A 20,108-nucleotide genomic window follows, 5' to 3' on the forward strand; every position below is an offset into this window, starting at 1 on the left:
ACACCTTGTTTCTTCTGTGCATTGCAATAGTTACAGTTCCTGCAATAGCACCTAGTGCCTATTAGGGGTTCAGGTGACATTCATTGATTCAATGAGTGAAAAAGAGACCCGTATGGATGTTAGAGGTGAAACATCTATATTTGATATATCTGGAGTCACTAAATGTTCTTTTTCTGGGAGTGTGGTTGGATTCTGAGTGCAACTGAGATTCATCCAATAAAACTCCCCAAGGTCTAATGTATGATGATAAATCATAGGCCTCCTAGGTGTTCAGAATTGATTTCACACCTCATCCGTTATCATGAGCAGAATGTATGAGAAAGTCCCCTTACTGTGGTAATTCATCAGCTCACAAAAATAAAAAAAATGCCTGAAGATCAGAAAAGGGACACTATTATAGTCCATGGTGCTCAATCAGCCACCCAGACATTGATGGATTTTAGGGGCTATTTACATTTGAATCATGGCATCCTGAATATCTCAGGAGGAGCACATATTTTATGGGCAGCATGGAATCAGTTTTAAAAAAATCACTTCTCATTATCTGTGGTCAGAAACTAAGTTTCTCGCTGTAGAAATATTAGCTAAATAAAACTGGAAAATAAATTACTATCTAGGGCTGCCGAAATCCTATGTCCACAGCAGACATCACTAACTGACCACAGTCTGGTTTTTTCCTGCTATGTCTGAGTGCAATCTCATTGCTTCTTAATCTAAAGCACTAAGAAACCACTACAGGTTTATCCACTTTGGAATGCTGAACTTAAGATTCATTGACTTCTGCTGGTCAGCAGTTTGCCATTTATTATTACTTCTCTAGAAAATAACATTGGCAGGGAATAAGAGAATGAAGGACAAATCAAATAAAAAGTACTATGAATGCAGAAAGGCTCTTGTGATAGGGAGCTATGGTGTCAAGTTTAGTAAGAAGCACCTAGCTGATTGGTTTAGCAGAGTCCTGAGCCTGTGGATAATTGGCTCACTGAGGCCGGAAGACCCACCTAGGGGTGCAACCAACCAATAGGCTTACAGCCTGGGTGAAATTTAAAAAGAAGACAGGGTTGCTTGTGCTTCAGAAGAGTTCCAGTCTTTACCATTGCCTACGCTTATGTATCTGTAGGCTTCCCGTGCAGATGCTTTTGCTTCTTGGACTTGTTTAGGACTGCAGTGAGCTCCAGGCCTTCGACTTTTGACTGGTTCCTTCAGTGCACTACTGCACAGGTGGACACTGTGTACCTTTCCGCAGCTGATTCAGGAGGCAGCCATTGTAAGCCTACCTTGCAAATCCATATATATATATATATATATATATCACATATTTTATATTAAATCCATTCCTCTAGTGACCCCACCTGATACAGGTCTTGACTTAGATCTGCTGATCTTCTCCTTTGCTTCTGGGAAGAATAACATTCGGTCATAGATTAAAGATTATTTCCTCAATAGTGTTTCATGAACTGTGCTTTTGGGCCCATGCGTGTCATAATTGCCTTGGTTATAATGTAGATATTTGTGCCCTATTCAAGACTTACTGAATCAGAACTTCTGGGGTGAAAGCCAACGGCACTGCCTGGGAGTGAGTATCCTGGTGCATCTAAGTCACTCTGAGGTTGGAGAACAACTTCCTTATGGATAGCAGGATTCATTCTTGTCATGTACTTGTTGGGCGAATATGGGTACATCCCATTTCTGAGCCTCCTTTCCTTATCTCAAGGAAGCATAATTAACATATATCCCCCTTGTCTACAGCACAGGAAGTCATGTGATGTACTTGAGATAGACACCAGCTAATTCTTTGGAAAGATAAACACGGGGCACATTGCTGCCCACCTGTTATAATTGGTGGGGGATAGGGCAATTAGAGTGATTTTAGAAAATGTATGATAATTTGATCAAGAGTCAATAATATTAAAAACCAGACCAAAATAGGGAAAAAAGCAAAACAACTGTGCTTAAGAGAGAAGTACTATAGTTAGCAGCCACAGTTAATAAGACCCATCTGGGGAGGTTTGAATAATACTTACACTGGGGCCTCTTCCAAGGCAGAATTACAAGAGAATCTGGTAGGACTGTGCCTTGGCTGCTTTTGTGGAAGCTTATTCTGTTGCTGTCCTTCCTGAGGAATGACTGATCTGTTTGTCCTGTAAGCCTAACTGGCATTTCAGTATTCTCTTAATATATTTAAAATTTTTTTGTTACTTTTTGTTATTTAAGTCATGTCTCTTGCTAGCAACCTGAAAATGTTAACTGACACCTTCTCATTAGCAAGTTAATTCTAAAATGCTAGGAAATTGAAGATATCATTCATCCCTGGCTCCTGGATGACTTGCATGGTTCTTGAATGTAGCAGACATAAAAAATTTGCTGCAAAGCTAAACTGAGAGCTTCCCGAGTGCTGATCCTACCCAGAACAGATCAAGTCTAACTTTCCTTGAAGCAAAAAGATAATGGGAACAAAGTTCCTGGATTTGGCATGTGAATATTCAGTGAGTGATTCTGGTTGTATTTTTGAAAGGTAGATGTGACAAATGAGTTTACGGTAGAACTTATTTATAGAGAAAGTTGAATTGGAGCACAGCCATGCTCATTTATTCACCCATTGTCTGTGACTGTTTTTGTGCTATAATAGAGTCAAATAGAGATTCTCTGTTTAGGATAAGGTTACAGCCCAGTAAATCTTTCAGAAGTTGAAAATACCATACATTGAAAAAGTGTTTAATGTAACTTACTGAGCATATTTCAGCAACTTGGACCAGAGTATCGGTTATTTATCTTCATAACTGAGTGGTCAATGGAGATCTGTAGTTTGCTGCCACTGCTCAGCATCTTTAGAGAGTATGGATCTACATAGTACTAGCCTGGGAAAAGGTCACATTCAAAATTCCAAGAAGTTTTTATTGAATGGAAATAGTCAATAGCTTCTTCACCACTAAAGAATTGAAAATGCAAACGTAAACCAGGAACTTGTTAGTAATAACAGGCAATAAGGCTGGAAGAGTCTAAAAGTTTGACCATGTGATCATTTACAGGAAATTTTGCTGACCCCTGGTCCAGGGCATAGATTTGCTATATGGCGGATAGCTTCTTTCTTTCCTCCAGATCAACATTTCACTTCTCCCGGCTGCTCTGTAATGCTAGGAAGCTGGCTGATGCCACGCTCCATGACTATGTTTGTCACTGTGTCCTGGGATTGGGGTCTTCGTAGCACCTCCTGTGATCTTCTTGAGTCTCACCCTAGAGCAGCTGCATCAGAGACTCTGTGATGTGTGTGGGATCTGTTTCAATAGCCCTGCGGGTGATCAGGATGGCTATTAAAATTTGAGAATTTCTGGCCTACGGCAGTGAGCTTCCTAAAATCTGATTGAATTCTGCCGGTGGAGAGATGGGAAAGAAACAAACAAGGGCAAACTGAGATATTTATTAGCTGTGTCTCCTATCCAGGGAAGCTAATTTCTTAACTGAGTATCTCAGCTTCTGTATAATGGTGCTCTCAGGATACTGTCTACAATGGGTTCCCCATTTTCATCCTTTTTAGGCCGAGAAGTGGTTAGAAGATCCTCTGTTCCCAGGTGGGTTTCGTACCAGCGGCTGCAGATTCCTTAGCCTTCCCACACCTTTTAAAATCTATTAAATGCTTTTCCAGTTATGCCGATAGAAATGTGTTTTTTGTTGGAATCTTGACTAATACAACATATACAGAATGAAAGATAGGCATTTTAAAGCCCAGGGAATAGAAAAAATTTTCAAGAAACTATAGTGGGGCTGAAGTGGTCACAGATGGCTCTAGAGGAGAGGTGTCCTTGGCTAGTTTCTTAAGATGGGGAATGTACTTTTAGATAGCAGAATGATTTTCAAGCTAGGGAAATAAGCACAGAGGAAGGAATCTGAGACTTTTTGGGCAATAGTGAGTGGCTGAATTTGGTTGACACATGATGTCAGCTTTGAGAAACACTGTTGTAGGCAATAAGGTACTATCAAAACTTTCTAAGAAGGTAAATAATATTCCTGCTTTAACAGAAGCTAAATGAGCTTGAAAAATCTGTAATTTGGTGACTAGGAGCACAGACTGTGGGGTTGGAAGAACTGAATTGAAATATACCAGCTATGTGGTCATTTGTAACTAGTATCCCTAACTAAATTTTAATTTCTCCCATCAAATAGAAATGGTGACATCCTGTGAGATGTCAAAAAGATTGAGTTGCATGTAGAACATCAGGTCCTAAAATACCGTAAACACTCAAGAAATGCCATGGTTACTTTTATTTTTCTCAACCCAAAGAACTTAACGAGTATGTAAGAGTTTTGTTCCCTCCCAAATGTGTGTTGAAATTGAATTATCTTCGTAATGATATTAAGACGTAATACCTTAAGGGGTGATTAGGCTATGGGAGTAGTGACCTTATGAGTGGATCTGCTATTATTTTTGAACTAGATTATGGTAAAAGCCTGTGTTCAACTTGATGTTTGGTGCTTCTGTGTTGTTCCAGTAGAGGGTGGAGTTCCTTGCCATAAGCTCATGCATATGTATTGTAGATATATTATGGATTGTTTTAACCAATAGCTACCAGGCTGTCTGTAAGAAACAATTAATTTCTCCTATCTCTGCTTTGGCGACCTTAATTGAACTTCTTTCCTATTTCTCCTCCCCCTGTTTCTAGTTACCACTATTCCATTTTTTGCTTCTACTAGGTTGACTACTAGTTTCTACAAATGTGTGAGAATATGTGATATTTGTTTTTCAGGGTCTGATATGTTTCTTTAACATAATGACCTCCAGTTCCATCCATGTTACTGCAAATGAAAGGTTTTGTTTTTCCTGTGATGGAATACCACTTTATTGTGTATACACATAACTTTTAAAAATCTGTTCATCCACTGATAAGCATCTTGGTTGAGTATATTTTATCTATTGTGAGTGGCACCACATCATATGGTAGTTCTATTTTTAGTGTTTTTCTTTTTGAGGACTCGATGTGCTGTTTTCTGTAGGGTATATACAGCCCTCCCCCATGAATGGTGTACAAGAGTTCTTCTTTCTCTGCATTCTCACCAGCAATTATGTTTTTTTTTTCTTTTATAGTGGCTATTCTAACTTGGGTGAAATGATACCTCACTGTGACTTGATTTGAATTTTCCTGATGACTAGTGAGACTAAATATTTTTCACGTACTTCATGTCCATCTGTGTGCTGAAACAGTAAAATAAAATTTCATGATAAAATAGGAAAATAATAGTTAATGCAGAGTATTATTATCTTTAAAGTAGTTAATTAGAATACAAGATATGGGCATAAAAAAGTCTCCAGATGATACTAGCACAAAATTTTCTTTTCAGTGAACTCAGAGAAACTAGTAGCATAACTATTTTGTATTTTGTTTTTTTTCCTTTTACCTTCCTTCCTTTCCTCCCCCCCATCCTAGCTCTTTTTTCCTTTTGAACAATTTCTTCCCATTCACAGTATCTATTATACATTCTGAGACAATATGATGTTTCAACGTGTGTGTATTTCACTTATGACTATGGTCTCAAGTTGCATCCATTACCTATAAAAGTCTCACTTATTCTTTCTGACTGAGTAGTATTCAAATGTATAAAAAGATTACATTTTTTATTTTAGAAAGGATAAAGCACAAAAACTCAACAAAAAACAACAAAAGCCAAATGACAATGACAAGAAGAGCAAAAACAACAGTGATATAGGATTTCAGAACAAGATAAGAATTTAACAATTGTTGTTATATTGCATATTGTTATCTTCAAAATATTTGCCCAGGTTCCAGATGCAGGCATGTAACGATGATTAAACTGTATGATTTCCTTTTCAGAAGTTTCTTTCCCTTTCACTATGTCTATTGTAACTTTTGGTTCTTTCTTTCAGTTTCTTGTATCAATGAGACAATACGGTGTTTACATGTGTGAGTCTGATTTATTTCACTAATGAGTATGGTCTCTAGTTGCATTCATTCACCATAAAACCCTCTACTTTATCCTTCTTTATAGCTGAGTATTATTCCATTGTATAAAAATACCACATCTTTTCTATTCTTGGTTAATGGGCATTTGGATTGTTTCCAAGATCTGGCTATTACACATTGTGCAGCACATGGGTGCACATATATTGCTGTAGTATGACACTTTCAAGTCTTCTGGTAAAATACCCAGAAGAGGAATGGGTGGGTCAAATTGGACTCCTAATCCTAGTTTTTTGAGGAATCTCTACACTGATTTCCACAGTGATTGCACCAGTCTAAACTTTGACCAACAATGGAGAAGGGTTCCTTGTCCTCCACAGATCCTCCAGCTCTAGTTATATGTTGATCTCGTGATGTCAGACATTTTTCTCGTGTGAGATGATATCTCAGTGTTGTTTTAATGTGCATTTCTTGAATGACCAATGATGTTGAATATTTTTTTCATATATTTATTTTCTGTTTGTATTTCTTTGATAATTGTTCATCTCAGATGCCCCGCTTTGGACTGAGTCTTTGAATTTGATTTTTTTCAGTTCTTTTTATGTTTTAGATATCCTCTGTCAGGGTGTCAGTTGGCAAATATCTTTTCCCAGTCTGTGGGTTTTCTTTTCACTCTATTGGTGATTTCTTTGGATCTGCAAAAACTTTTAAATAAGATTTATTGATTCTTGAAGTACTTCCTGTGCTGTTTGGTTTTTGTTTATGACTTCTGCCTACCGCTATGTCCTTGATATTTCTACCTGCTTTGTCTTGCAGTAGATTTAGTGTTTCTGTCTTAATATTTAGACTGTTGATCCATTTTTACTTGAGTTTAGTGCATGGTGATAGACATGGGTCTAGTTTATGTCTTTGGCATGTGAAATCTAATTTTTCCAGCACCATTTATTAAAGATGCTATCTTTCTTCCAGTGAACATGTTTGGGTCCTTCGTGAAAGATAATGTACCTGAGCGTGTTTGTAGTTGTCTGTATTTTCTAATCTGTTCCATTGATCTCAGGTCTGTTTATTTGCCCTTATGATGCTGATTTTATTATAGCAGCTTTATAGTGTAATTTCAGGTTGGGGATTGTGATACTTTCTGCCTTGCCTTTGTTGCCTAGGATTGCCTTGGATATTCTAGGTCTCTTCTGCTTCCACATGAATTTTCAGAATTCTTTTTCTAGATTTGTGAGGTGTGCTAATGGTATTTTGATGGGGGTTATATTAAACCTGTATAACAGTTTTGGGAGTATGACCATTTTCACAATGTTGGTTCTACCTATCCATGAGTAAAGGCTATCTTTGTATTTTCTGAATTTCTCTTTGATTTCTTTTTTCAGAGTACTGTAACTTTCAGTGCATAAATATTTTACTTCCTTTGTTAGATTGATTCCTAAGTATTTATTTGAATGTTAGTGTAAAAGGTGTATTTTTTTCGAATTTCTCTCTCAGTGAGTTTTTCTTTGTCTACAGGAATGCTATTGACTTGTGAGTGTTGATTTTTTGTACTCACTTATGCTGCTGAATTTGCTTATTAAGTCTAGAAATCTTTTGGTGGAGTTTTTGGGTCTTCTATGTAGAGTATCACGTTATCTGTGAATAATGATAATTTAAATTCTCCCTTTCCGATCTTTATTCCTTTTCTCTCTCTTTTCTAATTGCTCTGGCTAATGCTTCCAGAACTATATTGAATAGGAGTGGAGACAACGAACGTCCTTTTCCCCCCCTGATTTTAAAATGAAAGTTTTCAGTTTTTGTCTGTATAGTATGATGTTGGCTGTTGGTTTGTCATAAATAGCTTTTCTCAGATTGAGGTAAAGACCATCTGTTCTGATTTTCTCTAGAGTTTTCACTATGAATGAGTGTTAGGTTTTATCAAAACCTTTTTTTGTATCTATTGAGATGATCACGTGATTTCTGTTTTTGCTTCTGTTAATGTGATATATTACGTTTATTGATTTGTGTATGTTGACCATCCCTGCATGAATCTCACTTGGTCATGCTGTACAGTCTTCTTGATAATTTTCTGCATTTTTTGGCCAGTATTTTTATCGTGGAGTTTTTCATGTATGTCATTAGGGAGATGGACTTGCAGTTCTCTTCTTTGTTTGGGTCTTTTTCTGGTTTTGATATCAGGGTAATACTTGCTTCCAGGAATCAGTTAGGGAGTTTGGTTGTGGCTAACTGGAGTTTATATGCCTCACTTATCTTCATGTCAGATTCTTTTCCCATGCTTGGAAAATTCTCTGCTATTACTTCTGCAAATAGCCTTTTTATGTCATTTGTGCTTCCCTTTCAGTTTCATTAGATTTTGAGGAGTGTTGGTGTTAAATCTTCTCTAAATTTCTTGTAGTATGCAGCTGTGAATCCATCAGAACTTGGGCTTTTTTTTTGTTGGTAAGTTTTAAATTATGCTTTCCATTTCATTAACTGATATTGGCTTATTCACAATTTTTATATCTTCTTGTTCCAATTTTGGTAATTCATATATTTGTAGGAATGTGTCCATTTCTTCTGTGTTTTCCATCCTATGAGACTATACATTTTCAAAATAGGCATTGATGATCTTCTGAATTTCCACAGGATCTGTGTGATTTCATCCTTTGCATTTATTATTGTGTGGATTTAAGTTTTTCTTTCTTCTTTTTGATTGGCTAGGGGTTTATACATTTTATGTATTCTTTCAAAGAGCCCCAATTCTTTGATTCATTAATTCTTTGTGTTGTTTTCTTAGTCTCAATTGCAATAATTTCTGCTTTAATCTTTATAGTTACTTTCCTTCTTTGGTCTTGACTTGCTCTTTTTCTGGAAGTCTGATGTACAGCATTGTTTATTTGTGTTCATTCCATTTTCCTGATGTGAGAATTCACCACTATAAATTTACCATTGAGAACTGCTTTCATTGTGTTCTACACATACTGGTAAGTTGTATTTGCATTTTCATTCAATTGTAGATATTATGTAATTTCTTCTTTATTCTGTGACCCATTGGTTGTTTGAGTGCATTAATTTTCATGTGATAATGGAGTTTTTGTGTTTAGTTTCTAATTTTATGGTTCTTTGGTCATATAATCTGCATGGTTATTCATTCAATGGTTTCAATTCATTTAGTTAACCATGTTCTGTAGGCTAGCATGTGATCTATTTTGGAGAATGACCCTTGTGCATCTGAGGAGAATGTGTATTCTAATGTTGGGTGGAACACTCTGTATATGGCTACTAAGTCCATTTGTTCACAAGTGTGGTTCAGTTATGCTATTTCTTTATTGATTTTTAAAATATCATCTCTTTTTGCCAATGGAATGTTGAGGTCCCCTGTTATAATTGCGTTATCGCTTATTTGACTTTTCATGCCTATTAATATTTGTCTGATATAGTTCAATGCTCCCATATTTGGTGCATACATATTTCTGATTGTTATCTCTTCCTCTTGAAATTTCCCTCTAACAAGTATCTCCACTTGATGTTCTGTATCTCTTTTGATCATTCTTAGTTTGGTTTTCACATTATCTGCAAATACAATCACTACCCCTGCTTTTTTCTGGGTTCTTGTCACATGGAGTATTGGTTTTCATTCTTTTATTTTTAGTCTACAAATTTCCTTTTGAGTTAAATGTGTTTCTTTTATACGGCACATTGCTGGATTTTGTTTGTTTGTTTGTTTCTTTCTTTCTTTTTTTTTTTTTTGTCTTTTTTCCTTTTTATCAGTACCGGGGATCAAACTCACAACTGCCTGCTCACAAGGCAGGTGCTTATGCCACTGAGCTAAATCCCCAGCTGGATTTTCTTTCTTAATCCACTCTGCTAGCTTATGTGTTTTGATTGGTGATTTGAGGCCTTTTGCATTGATAGTTATGACTAATATGTATTGACTTTGTCATGTTATCTTGTTGTTTCTCTACTTTTTTTCTCTCTGTTTTAAGTGCTTACACTGCTTGGTGGTTTGTTTCTGTTGTTGGAATTGTGATCATTTGTATCTCTTTCCTAGAATATCCTTTATTATTCTTTATAGGGTTGGTTTGGTAAATGAATTTCTTCAGTTGTTCTTTGTTATGGAAGTATCTTATTTCTCCATTGATTTTTCAAAGATAGTTTTGCAGTGTATCAGTCTGGGTTGGAGGTTGTTTTCTTTCAGGACTTGAAATACTTCACTCCAAGATCTTCTGAACTTGATGGTTTGTGTTGGAGTCTGCCATGATTCTGATAGGCTTTCCTTCACAGGGATCAGTTTCTTTTCTCTGACAGGTTTTAGTACTCTGTGTGCTGAATTTCTGATATCCTAATTATTATATGTCTGGATGAAGATTTATTTTGGTTGTGGCTAATTGGAGTTTATATACCTCACTTATCTTCATGTCAGATTCTTTTCCCATGCTTGGAAAATTCCCTGCTATTACTTCTGCAAATAGCATTTTTATGTCATTTGTGCTGACTCTTGCTTTTTCATTGACACCTATCAGTCATGTATTGTTTTTGTTTGCATCATCTTGCAGATGTTGAATTGATGTTGCTGGTCCCTTGTTATTTATTAATCTTTCCTTTCATAAATACTAGCTTTTATTTTGTCTTCGAGACATGAGAGTCTATCTTCAGCTTCATTCAAGCAGTTTTGCCAGCTTAGAATGGAATTGTTAATTTCCTGAATGTCTATGTGAATGTTCTTTTTTTTAAAATTTTATTTAAGGAAAAAAAGAAAAAAAAGCAGAGAAAGGTACAAGTTATACAGATTTACAGAAAAAAATAAACAGTAGGAAATCACTAGTTAATGGATTACATATTGTCATCTTAGAAATAATTGTTCAAGTTACAAAATTAAAGCTTATAAAGTGAACATTCCAACAGTAAGACTGCAAACAGTTCTGTTCAATGACCCAACAAAACTCAGTAATATCATTATCTATCTTATACTCTTAAATATACATGCAGTTATATCGTTTAGAGCACTTTCTTTTCCTCTCTTTTGTACAATGACAATTACACATTTTGGGTTTTTTTGTTCCCACAGTTCTTATTACTTTTTTGGAAGAGAGTAGAACCAAATGTGACATAACAGAACAGAGTCAGTCAAATCAAAAGGGTGGACATAATAGATAATGTAAAAGCATAATACAAGGTGATCAACAATGGTTACCATAATGCCTCCCGCTATCTCTAATAGAATTTGCCTATATCATCAGTTATAATAAAATTGAACAAAACAGTAAAGAACAAAACCAACAAAACCAAAACATTGGAGACATTATAGGTTTTCAAAAGAAGATAATAGTCAACCAGAATGGGCGTCATAATGAATCCCACTATCTTCACAGCTGTTGCCTAAACTTTCAAACCTGGTACTATCAAGCAAAGCAGAATAGGGGGACATCAGTCAAAAACAAGATGGAGAGAGCAATACAGGGCTTTAAATCAAGATAATGGAAAGTCAAAGTGGGTTACTATAATATATCCTGCTATTTTAAAATTTATTTTTCCCTTAATTAAAAGGATAAAAATAAAAAAGTAAATAATAAAATGGAGATTGAGATAAAAGAGGGCATAACAGCAAAAGAGCACAGATAAAGACATAACCACTTAACCAAAATAGTGTTTCACCACAAGATAATCTTGCCATAAAAGTAGTTACCGTATTGTCTCTTTCCTTGAAATCTTTGAGTATAACTTCGTATACTGTAGCATCAAATATATCAACACAATGTAAAACCATTTAAGAGAATGACAGCATTACAGGGTATTTAGAATCAACTAACAGAAAATGAACAATGGTTTCTGTATAATCTCCTTGTCTATAAAAGTTTTTGCTTATACTATTATATATAATAAAATCCAATAAGATACAACCTGTTTACACCAATGGAGACAGAAGAACAAAAGCTTGATGAGACTTCAAAACAAGATGATACTAAATCAGTATTACCTATTAAGACATCATTGTCTCCAAAATAGCTGTTCCTATCATCCAATCTTCTCTGCCTCATTTCTGTTGAGCTCTTTTTCTGTCATTAGTTGTCAGTTTGTCCTCTTCATTTTGTTTTCTGGTCCATTCATTGTGGCCTCTCTGCCACTATTTCTGGATTCTTTGTATTTTTCTTTTTTAGAATATCCTGCAGTATTCTCTGTAGAGTTGAATTGGTGGTTGCATATTCCCCTAGTTCCTCTTTATCCTGGAAGCACCTTGTTTTTCCATCAATTTCCAGGGATAGTTGTCAGGATATATCAATCTTGGCTGGAGATTATTATCTTTCAAAGCTTGAGTTATTTCCCCCCACGCTCTTTGTTATTTGATGGTTTGTGCCGAGAAGTCTGCTGTAATTCTGATGGGTGTTCCCCTGTAAGTGATCTCTTTCTTGTCTCTGATGGCTTTTAATATTCTGTTCTTGTATTGGATTTCTGGAATTTTAATTATTATATGCCTGGGTGTTGCTCTGTTTGGGTTGTAGGTGGCTAGGGTCCTGTATGCTTCATACAACTGAGTATCTTTACCTTTTGCTAAATTAGGAAAATTCTCCTGGATTATTTCTGTGAGTAGCTTTTGTAGTTCATTTGTTTGTGTCCCTACTTCTTCTTTTATGTTCTTAATTCTTAAGTTATGGATCCACTTATCATCTTCTAGTCTTTGTATTATTGCTGTTTGTTTCTTTGTTTTTTTAAAGAAGTTTTTCATTTCATGCTCCCATATTACAAATCTGCCCTCCAGTTCAGATAATCTGTCCTTAGTTTCTTTTAAGCTGTTATGCCAGTTTTCGATAGAGTTTTTAGTTTCCTGGTAATCTCTTTGAACCTGCTTCACGTATTCTATGCTTTCTCTATTTTCTCCACCAAACAATTCTCCCCTCTTTTTCTGTTCTTCCATTCCACCTTCTGTTTTTTGTTGGGTGGTGCTTAGCATTTCTCTAACTATTCTGCTTATGTCTAGCTTCAGGTCATTAATAACTTCATTCCTGAACTTGTCTATGAGGCTCTGGAGATAGCGCTTTATATCTATTGGTGCTGTGTCTGCTATTGCCTCTTTCTCAGGATTAAGGGCCGAGGACCCTTTCTTGTTGCTGCCTCTTGCCATATTCTTTGTTCCTTATATATGCCAGCATATATAGGAGGCCCAGCTTCCTTCCCTGTTGGCCACAGTCTGATTGAATTGCGCCGGCTAGGTGTTCCCACCCACCGCAGCACACCAGGAAGTTGCAGACCAGGCAGCCTATGCGGGGCCCACCCCTCCAAGTCAATCTACCTTCAGGCGCTTGGACCTGGGCTGTGCTAGCCTACTGGGTCTCAGCCAGCAGCATCACGTAGGCTTGGCACTGCTCACCAATCCCGCTTGAGAGGGGGATACGTGACTGAAGTCACTGCAGCACCCTGTTCCCGCAAGTCTGCCCGGTCCCAGAATGTCCTCTATTGGAGTCTCCTGGACTGTGGAAGAGTCCCAGTTTCTCTCACTTACTGCAGGTCAATGCATAGCTCCCCGCCCGTCCTGCTTTCAACTCCATTCAATGATTCCCGTTCTCAGAGCTTTCGGACGTCTCTCTCCCTGCTGAGCTGATGTAGATGCAGCAGCGGCATCGGGAAACCCAAATCGCGGCCTCCAATGGTGAGGCTCCAGCTTCCACACTGAGGCTTTTCTGTTCCTGTTATAGCACCAGGATTGCATTCCCAGTTGGTTTCTCTCAGCCCAGTTCATTCTTGGGTCAGAAGGGCATATCTCTGCCTGCTTATGATTCCTCACTCTGCACCATTCCTGAATTCTAAGCTGGGTCTTTCAGAGAGCCTCTGTAGCTGCTGCTATCTGTCTGCCATGTTCTCCCCCAATCTCTATGTGAATGTTTGAAGCATTCGAATTCTTTCCTATATTGTTCTTTCAGGGTTTCCATCATTTTCTTATGTTCCTCTATTTTTAAAATCTACATCTTCTTTAGATATGACCAACATTTCTTTCATAATGTTTGTCACTGCTTTTTTTTTTTTTAACCTGAGGGCTTACTTCCGATCTGATTTCCTCCATAGCCTCATGGAGTTGTTTCTTTACTTCAGTTGCTATCATTTCATAAATTTCAGTTGTGTGGTTTCCAAATTCCTGCATGTCATTATCTTCTGGGCTTGCTCTCAGTGGGCTAGAGGTCTGAGACTGCAGTTTTCTCCATTTTTTTTTTTGGGTCATTTTCCCTGGTTCCTCCACACAAGCTGATTAAGTCAAAGGCACTTACCTCACTGACTGTCCCATGGTGCAAAGGTGTGAGCCAGACACTTTGGTTTTTCTGAACTGAGGTTTCTGGAATGACAGAAAAATGATGGATGGGACTTCTGCCCTTTGTCAGGTCACTGGGGCTTTCTCCTGTGATGGTGGTGGGTCCCTGGGTGGAGCCCTTTTGGACCTTTGCTTCTCTTTGGGGTGCTCCATGGGTGGTGCCTGGGGTGCTGGGCTGGGCTGGGCTGGGCAGGGCTTGGCTCCTGCAAGACTTATGAGGTCTTATTGGGGGCACTCCCCCGATAGATGGCATCATGATATTGCACTGGGTTGGGAAGGTCTCTGATCCTCCAGGACCTGTACAGGTAGCTAGGGTGCACCACCAAAGTATAGCACCAGGGCCTTACACTGGGCTGGGTAGGGCTCGGCACCTACAGGACCCACAGAGTTGGCTGAGTGCTCCCCTGATGGATTGCACCAGGATGGTGGGCTGGGCAGAGCTCAGATTGTCCAAGACCCTGTGGCAAGCCAGAAACAACCCCAAAGTGTGGTCCCAGAGTGTTGCATTGAGCTGGGTGGAGTTCAGAACCTCCGGGACCTATGCTGGTGGCTATGGTGTGTCCCCAAAATATGGCCAAAGACCACAACTTTTTTTTATCCATTCCTTTGTTGAAAATTGGGTTGTTTCCAAGATTTAGCTATTACAAATTGTGTTATAAACATGAGTGCACATATATGTTGTAATGTTTTCAGTTCTTTGAGAAAGATACCCAGAAAGGAAATAGCTGGGTCAAATGAGGCCTTTAATCCAATTTTTTTTTTTTATGAATCTCCATACTGATTTCCTCAGTGATTGCACTAATCTATACTCACCAACAGTGGAAAATGGTTCCCTTTTTCCTCTAGCATTTTTGTTGGTTTATTTCTTGATGGCAGCCATTCCTACTGGTGTGAGATGGAATCTCAGTGCTGTATTAATTTTCATTTCTTGAATGCCCAATGATGTTGAACATCTTTTCATTTATTTATTTGTCATTTCTATTTTTTCATCTGAGAAGTGTGTATTCATCTCAAACGCCCATTTTTGGATTGGATATTTGAATTTTGGGGGCCTTATTTCTTAAAAGTTGTTTATATATTCTATGTATAAGTTCTTTTTTTTTTGAGGGATGATTTGGCTGGAATTTTTTTCCCACTCTTTTGGTTTTTTTTTCTTCTTTTTCTCTAATTGTACCACGAATTGAACTCAGGAACCCATCCTTGCTGGGCAGGCACTGTGCTGCTAAGTTATATCCCCAGCCCTTCTCTGTGTTTTCTTTTTACTGTGTTGGTGATTTCTATGTGCAAAAGCTTTTTAATAAGATGAGATCTCAGTTGTTGATTCTTTGAAGTACTTCCCAAGCAATTGGGGTCTTGTTCAAAGTCTCTGCCTACAGCTAGGTCTTCAAGATTTCTACTTATTTTCTCTTTAAGAATTAATGTTTCTATTTTAATATTTAAATCTTTGACTCATTTTGATTTTAGTTTAGTGCATGGTTGAGAGATGGGTCTAGTTTACATCTTCAGCACGTGGAAAAACAGTTTTTCCACATGTTTTCCATTTATTATGTCTAGTTTTTCCATTTATTAAAGAAGCTATCTTTCTTCTAGTGAACGTTTGGCCCATTTGTCAAAGATAATGTGTTTGGGTGTGTAGTTGTGTCTGCATCTTCTGTTCTGTTTCACTGATCCTCAGGTCTTGGGTTTTTTCCCTCCCAATACCATGCTGATTTTAACACATACTTGCTTATTAAATCTAGAAATCTTTTGGTGGAGTTTTTGGAGTCTTCTATGTAGAAAATCATGTCATTCACAAATAACAGTAATTTCTAACTTCTTCCTTTCCTATCATTCTTCCTTTTATTCCTTTCTCTTTTCTGATTGCTCTGGCCAAAGGTTTCTGGAATTATATTGAATAGCAGTGGCTCTGCAGTATTTCAGGTCAGGGATTGTGATACCTCTTGCCTTGTCATTGTTGCCTAGGATTGCCTTTGGTATTCTAGGTCTCTCCTCTTCCAGATAAGTTTTAGGAAAGTTTTTCTAAATCTGTGAAGTATGCTAATGTTATTCTAATCAAGATTGCATTAAATCTGTATAACAATTCTGAGAGTATGACTATTTTCATGATGTTGATTCTTTCTATCCATCAGGAAGAGATATCTTTCCATTTTCTAATACCCTCTTCAATCTCAGAGAACCGTAATTTTCAATGTGCAGATCTTTTATTTCCTTTGTTAGATCTATTCCTAAGTATTCATTTTTTGATTTACTATTGTATTTTTCCCCTAAATTTTCTTTCAGTGAATTTGTTATTTGCATACAGGAATGCTATTGACTTATGAGTACTGACTTTCTATCTACCTGCATTACTGAAATTGCTTATTAAATCTAGAAATCTTTTGGTGGAGTTTTTGGGGTCTTCTATGTAGAATATCATGTCAATCACAAATAACAGTAATTTAACTTCTTCCTTTCCTATCATTCTTCCTTTTATTTCTTTCTCTTTTCTAATTGCTCTGGGCAAGGATTTCTAGAATTAAATTGAATAGGAGTGGTGATAGTGGACATCCTTGTCTGGTTCTTGATTTTAGAGTGAAAGCTTTCAGCTTTTTGTTGGGTAGTGTAATACTGGCTGTTTGTTTGTCATGAATGGCTTTTATCAGGTTGACATAAAGACCATGTATTCCAATTTTCTGTAGTTTTTTTTTAAACCATGGATAGGTGTTGGACTTTGTCAAATGTTTTTTCTCCATCTATTGAGATGATCATGTCATTTTTGTCCTTTACTCTATTGATATGGTTTATTACATTTATTGATTTGTGTGTTGAACCAACCCTGCATACCTTGAATGAATCCTACTTGGTCATAGTGTATAATCTTTTTGAAGATTTGCTTCATTCTGTTTGCCATATCTTATTGAGGATTTTTGTATCTATGTTTTTAAGGAGATTGGCCTGTAGTTTTCTTTTTTGGTTAGATATTTCTGAGTTTTTTTGCATCCTTTTGTATATCTTCTTTTGAGAACTATGTATTTATTTTTTATACTCTATTTTAAATTCGGATTATTGTTAATTTTTATGTTCCGGTTTTTGTGTTCCTTGTGTATCCTGAATCTCAGTTCCTTATTGAGTGAATGGTTTTCAAACACTTTCTCCCTGTCTTAGTTGCTTTTCTCAGTGGGACAAAATAAATGACACCCAAAGTAAAGGGGATATGTATATAGAGATTTAGTCCATAGCTGGCTGACTCCAATGCAGGATGGTTTGGCAGAGGAGGAACAGCTCATGGTGTCCAGAACATAGCAGGATACTGGAATTAGGATACTGGAATTAAGGCAGTGCTAAACCAGTCAGTGAATTGGTTTAGTAATCATACACCCTTAATCCCAGCATCACACACTGTGACTCGGCCACCTCTGAAAAACCCCCATATAAGACTGCATGAGGCTTTAGTGGGACACCTAGACACAAGTCATTACACTGTCATTCTGTATGTTGTCTCTTAACTGTGTAGATTATTTTCTTTGCTGTGAAGAATCTTTTCAATTTTGCTTTTGTTCCCTGTACCTTAGGGGTCCTATCTAACCATTGTTGCCTACAACAAAGTCCTGAAGTATTTCTCTTATGTTTTCTTATAGTGATATTATAGTTTCAGATTTAACATTTTAGTCTTTGATTAACCGCTCTCCTCAAAGTAACGTTTTTCCTTTGCACCTGGCTTCTTGTCTGTGGCAGGCATGCTTAGGGTACTTCTACTCCGTCATCTTGGATACATTTTGCCAGACAGTCTTATTTGGATCTATCAGCCTGGACCAAAGGATCTCTCATCTATTCCCCAAAAGTCTGCCATAGATTACTGCTGTCATATCCATTATTTTAACCTGCCCGTTCCCCAAAGTTATAGTTTCAGGTCTTCCATGTACTTTGCTTGTATGTGCTCATTAGTAGCATTTTCAGATATTTTCTCTGCTTTGCTGAGATTCTTCACTTACTTGCTTCTTTCTTGTGTCTCTCTTATCCCTTTGGCTAATCCAGATAGATTCCTACAGCCCCTTCAATATTATATTTCTTACATCATCTCAGTTCTCACTACATTGATTCTAGACCTGTGGAAGATTTAATTTTAGAGGTTAGAGTGTGGCTTCAAACTTGCATCTTACAGGTTAAAGTGAACAATCCCTTCTACATAAAATCTTAGTGGAAATCCTGGAATATGGAGCTGTCAGATGATAGCTGCTCTGGGTCATATAGGAGAGGAGATCTGAGATTTTTTTTTTTTTTTTTTTACCAGTACCAGGGATCGAACTCATGACGACGTGCTTGCAAGGCAGCTGCTTATGTCACTGAACTAAATCCCCAGCCCCAAGGAGAGGAGATCTGACCCTTTTAACTCTGGCTGCATCTTTCTAGTAGTTTTGAGGACTATCATTTGAATACCACTGTTCTTGTTACCTCTTAGTTTGAAGATGAACTGAATCCTGGGGAGATGAAGTAATTTGCTCAAGGTCAGATACTGGATTAGTCCAGGATCTGAACCAAGGCTTCGTTACACTTTACTATTCCCTCTAGATCCACGAATAAGGAAAGGTGACTGAGTCTCTAAGCTGAGTGATCAAACTGCCTGTGTCCTCTTAACAGACGGCTGCTTTCTTTAAAGCCTCAGAATCCTCCACTCCATTTGCATGTAGTCTTAGATGGGGAATCATAAATCAGGTCTTTTTAAGTGGGCCTCCCTCCTGCCCAATATTTGTGCCCCACTGGTTTGTTAATTTTAGTTTAGAAATCACAGATCTAGGACAACTGCTATCGTGCTTGGCCCTTTTGCTGTTCAATAAATGCTAATAAACCATAATCTGCAATGCTAACAATCGCTGCTGTCTGAACCCAAATGCAAGGGCAAAGATTACTTTGGTCTGAATTGGATTTGAAAAGGCTGGAAGCGCAGCCTTTGAGTGCGCAGTGGCAGTGCGCGTTGAATATTAATTACAGTGGTGCCGCTGGGCTGAGGAAGGAGCCGTGGTTCAGCAGTGAATGCTGAGTGGGATGAACAAATGCTTGCACAAGGGGAAGCCAAGTGTGTGGTTTCCAGCAGAGTCCAGGGAGCCTCGAGGTAGCTGTCTGCAGCTCTCCTGGTGTTCAGAGCCATCTTTTTGGTCTTTCTAATTTGCTCTTTTTATTTACTCTTCAGAAACATCAGGATCACTTGGTCAGGAGCTATCTTAGGGGCAGGTTTTAATCAGTTGTTTGGGGATTCAGAAAGAAGCTGAGAAGTAGATGAGGTTTTCAGGATCTCTTTGTGCCAACAATGATTTCCCACATTCCAGGAATGGAATGCTCATGTCTCCAGTGGATCAGACCCATAATTGCAATAAGTCTGCCTCACAGTTGGTGTTTACACATGCATATGTACACACACACACACACACACACACACACACACACACACACCTCTCCCCCGTGTATCAGTAGCAGCGGGGAGGCAGGGTAGAGATTTACTTATAGATTACTGAGCCATAGGCAAAAGGTGATTTCCATGTATCTCAACTCAAGGCAAACTTTTAAAGTATGTATAATAAATAATTTCCTACAGATCTAACTGCCCAATAGATGGTGTGACTAATTGTTTCTTTCCACTTAAAACGGGAGCCTCCTGATAGGCTCTATGTTTTGGTGCAATTATGTCAGCTCTGGGCCAGAGCTGGGCCATTGTAGCCACCAGAGGAATGTGCTAATTGTCCTGAAGTGTGCTGCCTGGTGTGTGACTCATTGCTGTAGAGGTTTTAATGGGAACTTCTAATTAAAAACAAGAGAATCAGGGCTGAGCACGTTCTGCCTGCATTGTGGGTTCAGACAGGGTCTCCTTGAGCACACTCACGTGAGCAAGCCCATGCAGGGGCCAGCTGGGGCAGAGATTAATGTGCCTCTGGTTTGGTTTGTCTGCT

At 37.8% G+C, this 20,108-nt stretch overlaps 1 long non-coding RNA gene across 1 annotated transcript in view; it reads left to right on the forward strand.

The window, feature by feature from the left end:
• The first annotated feature begins 1,023 nt into the window (after positions 1-1,023).
• LOC134471604 (uncharacterized) overlaps positions 1,024-20,108 on the forward strand; it is a 155,093-nt gene continuing 136,008 nt past the window's right edge. The window contains exon 1 of the long non-coding RNA XR_010041082.1: positions 1,024-1,267. This is a non-coding gene — a long non-coding RNA (uncharacterized LOC134471604). The remainder of the gene's footprint in view (positions 1,268-20,108) is intronic.

This window comes from Cavia porcellus, unplaced genomic scaffold (assembly GCF_034190915.1).
Source record: "Cavia porcellus strain 051 isolate PalLab524CR breed Dunkin Hartley unplaced genomic scaffold, mCavPor4.1 scaffold_19, whole genome shotgun sequence".
In the NCBI taxonomy this organism is placed as follows: domain Eukaryota; kingdom Metazoa; phylum Chordata; class Mammalia; order Rodentia; family Caviidae; genus Cavia; species Cavia porcellus.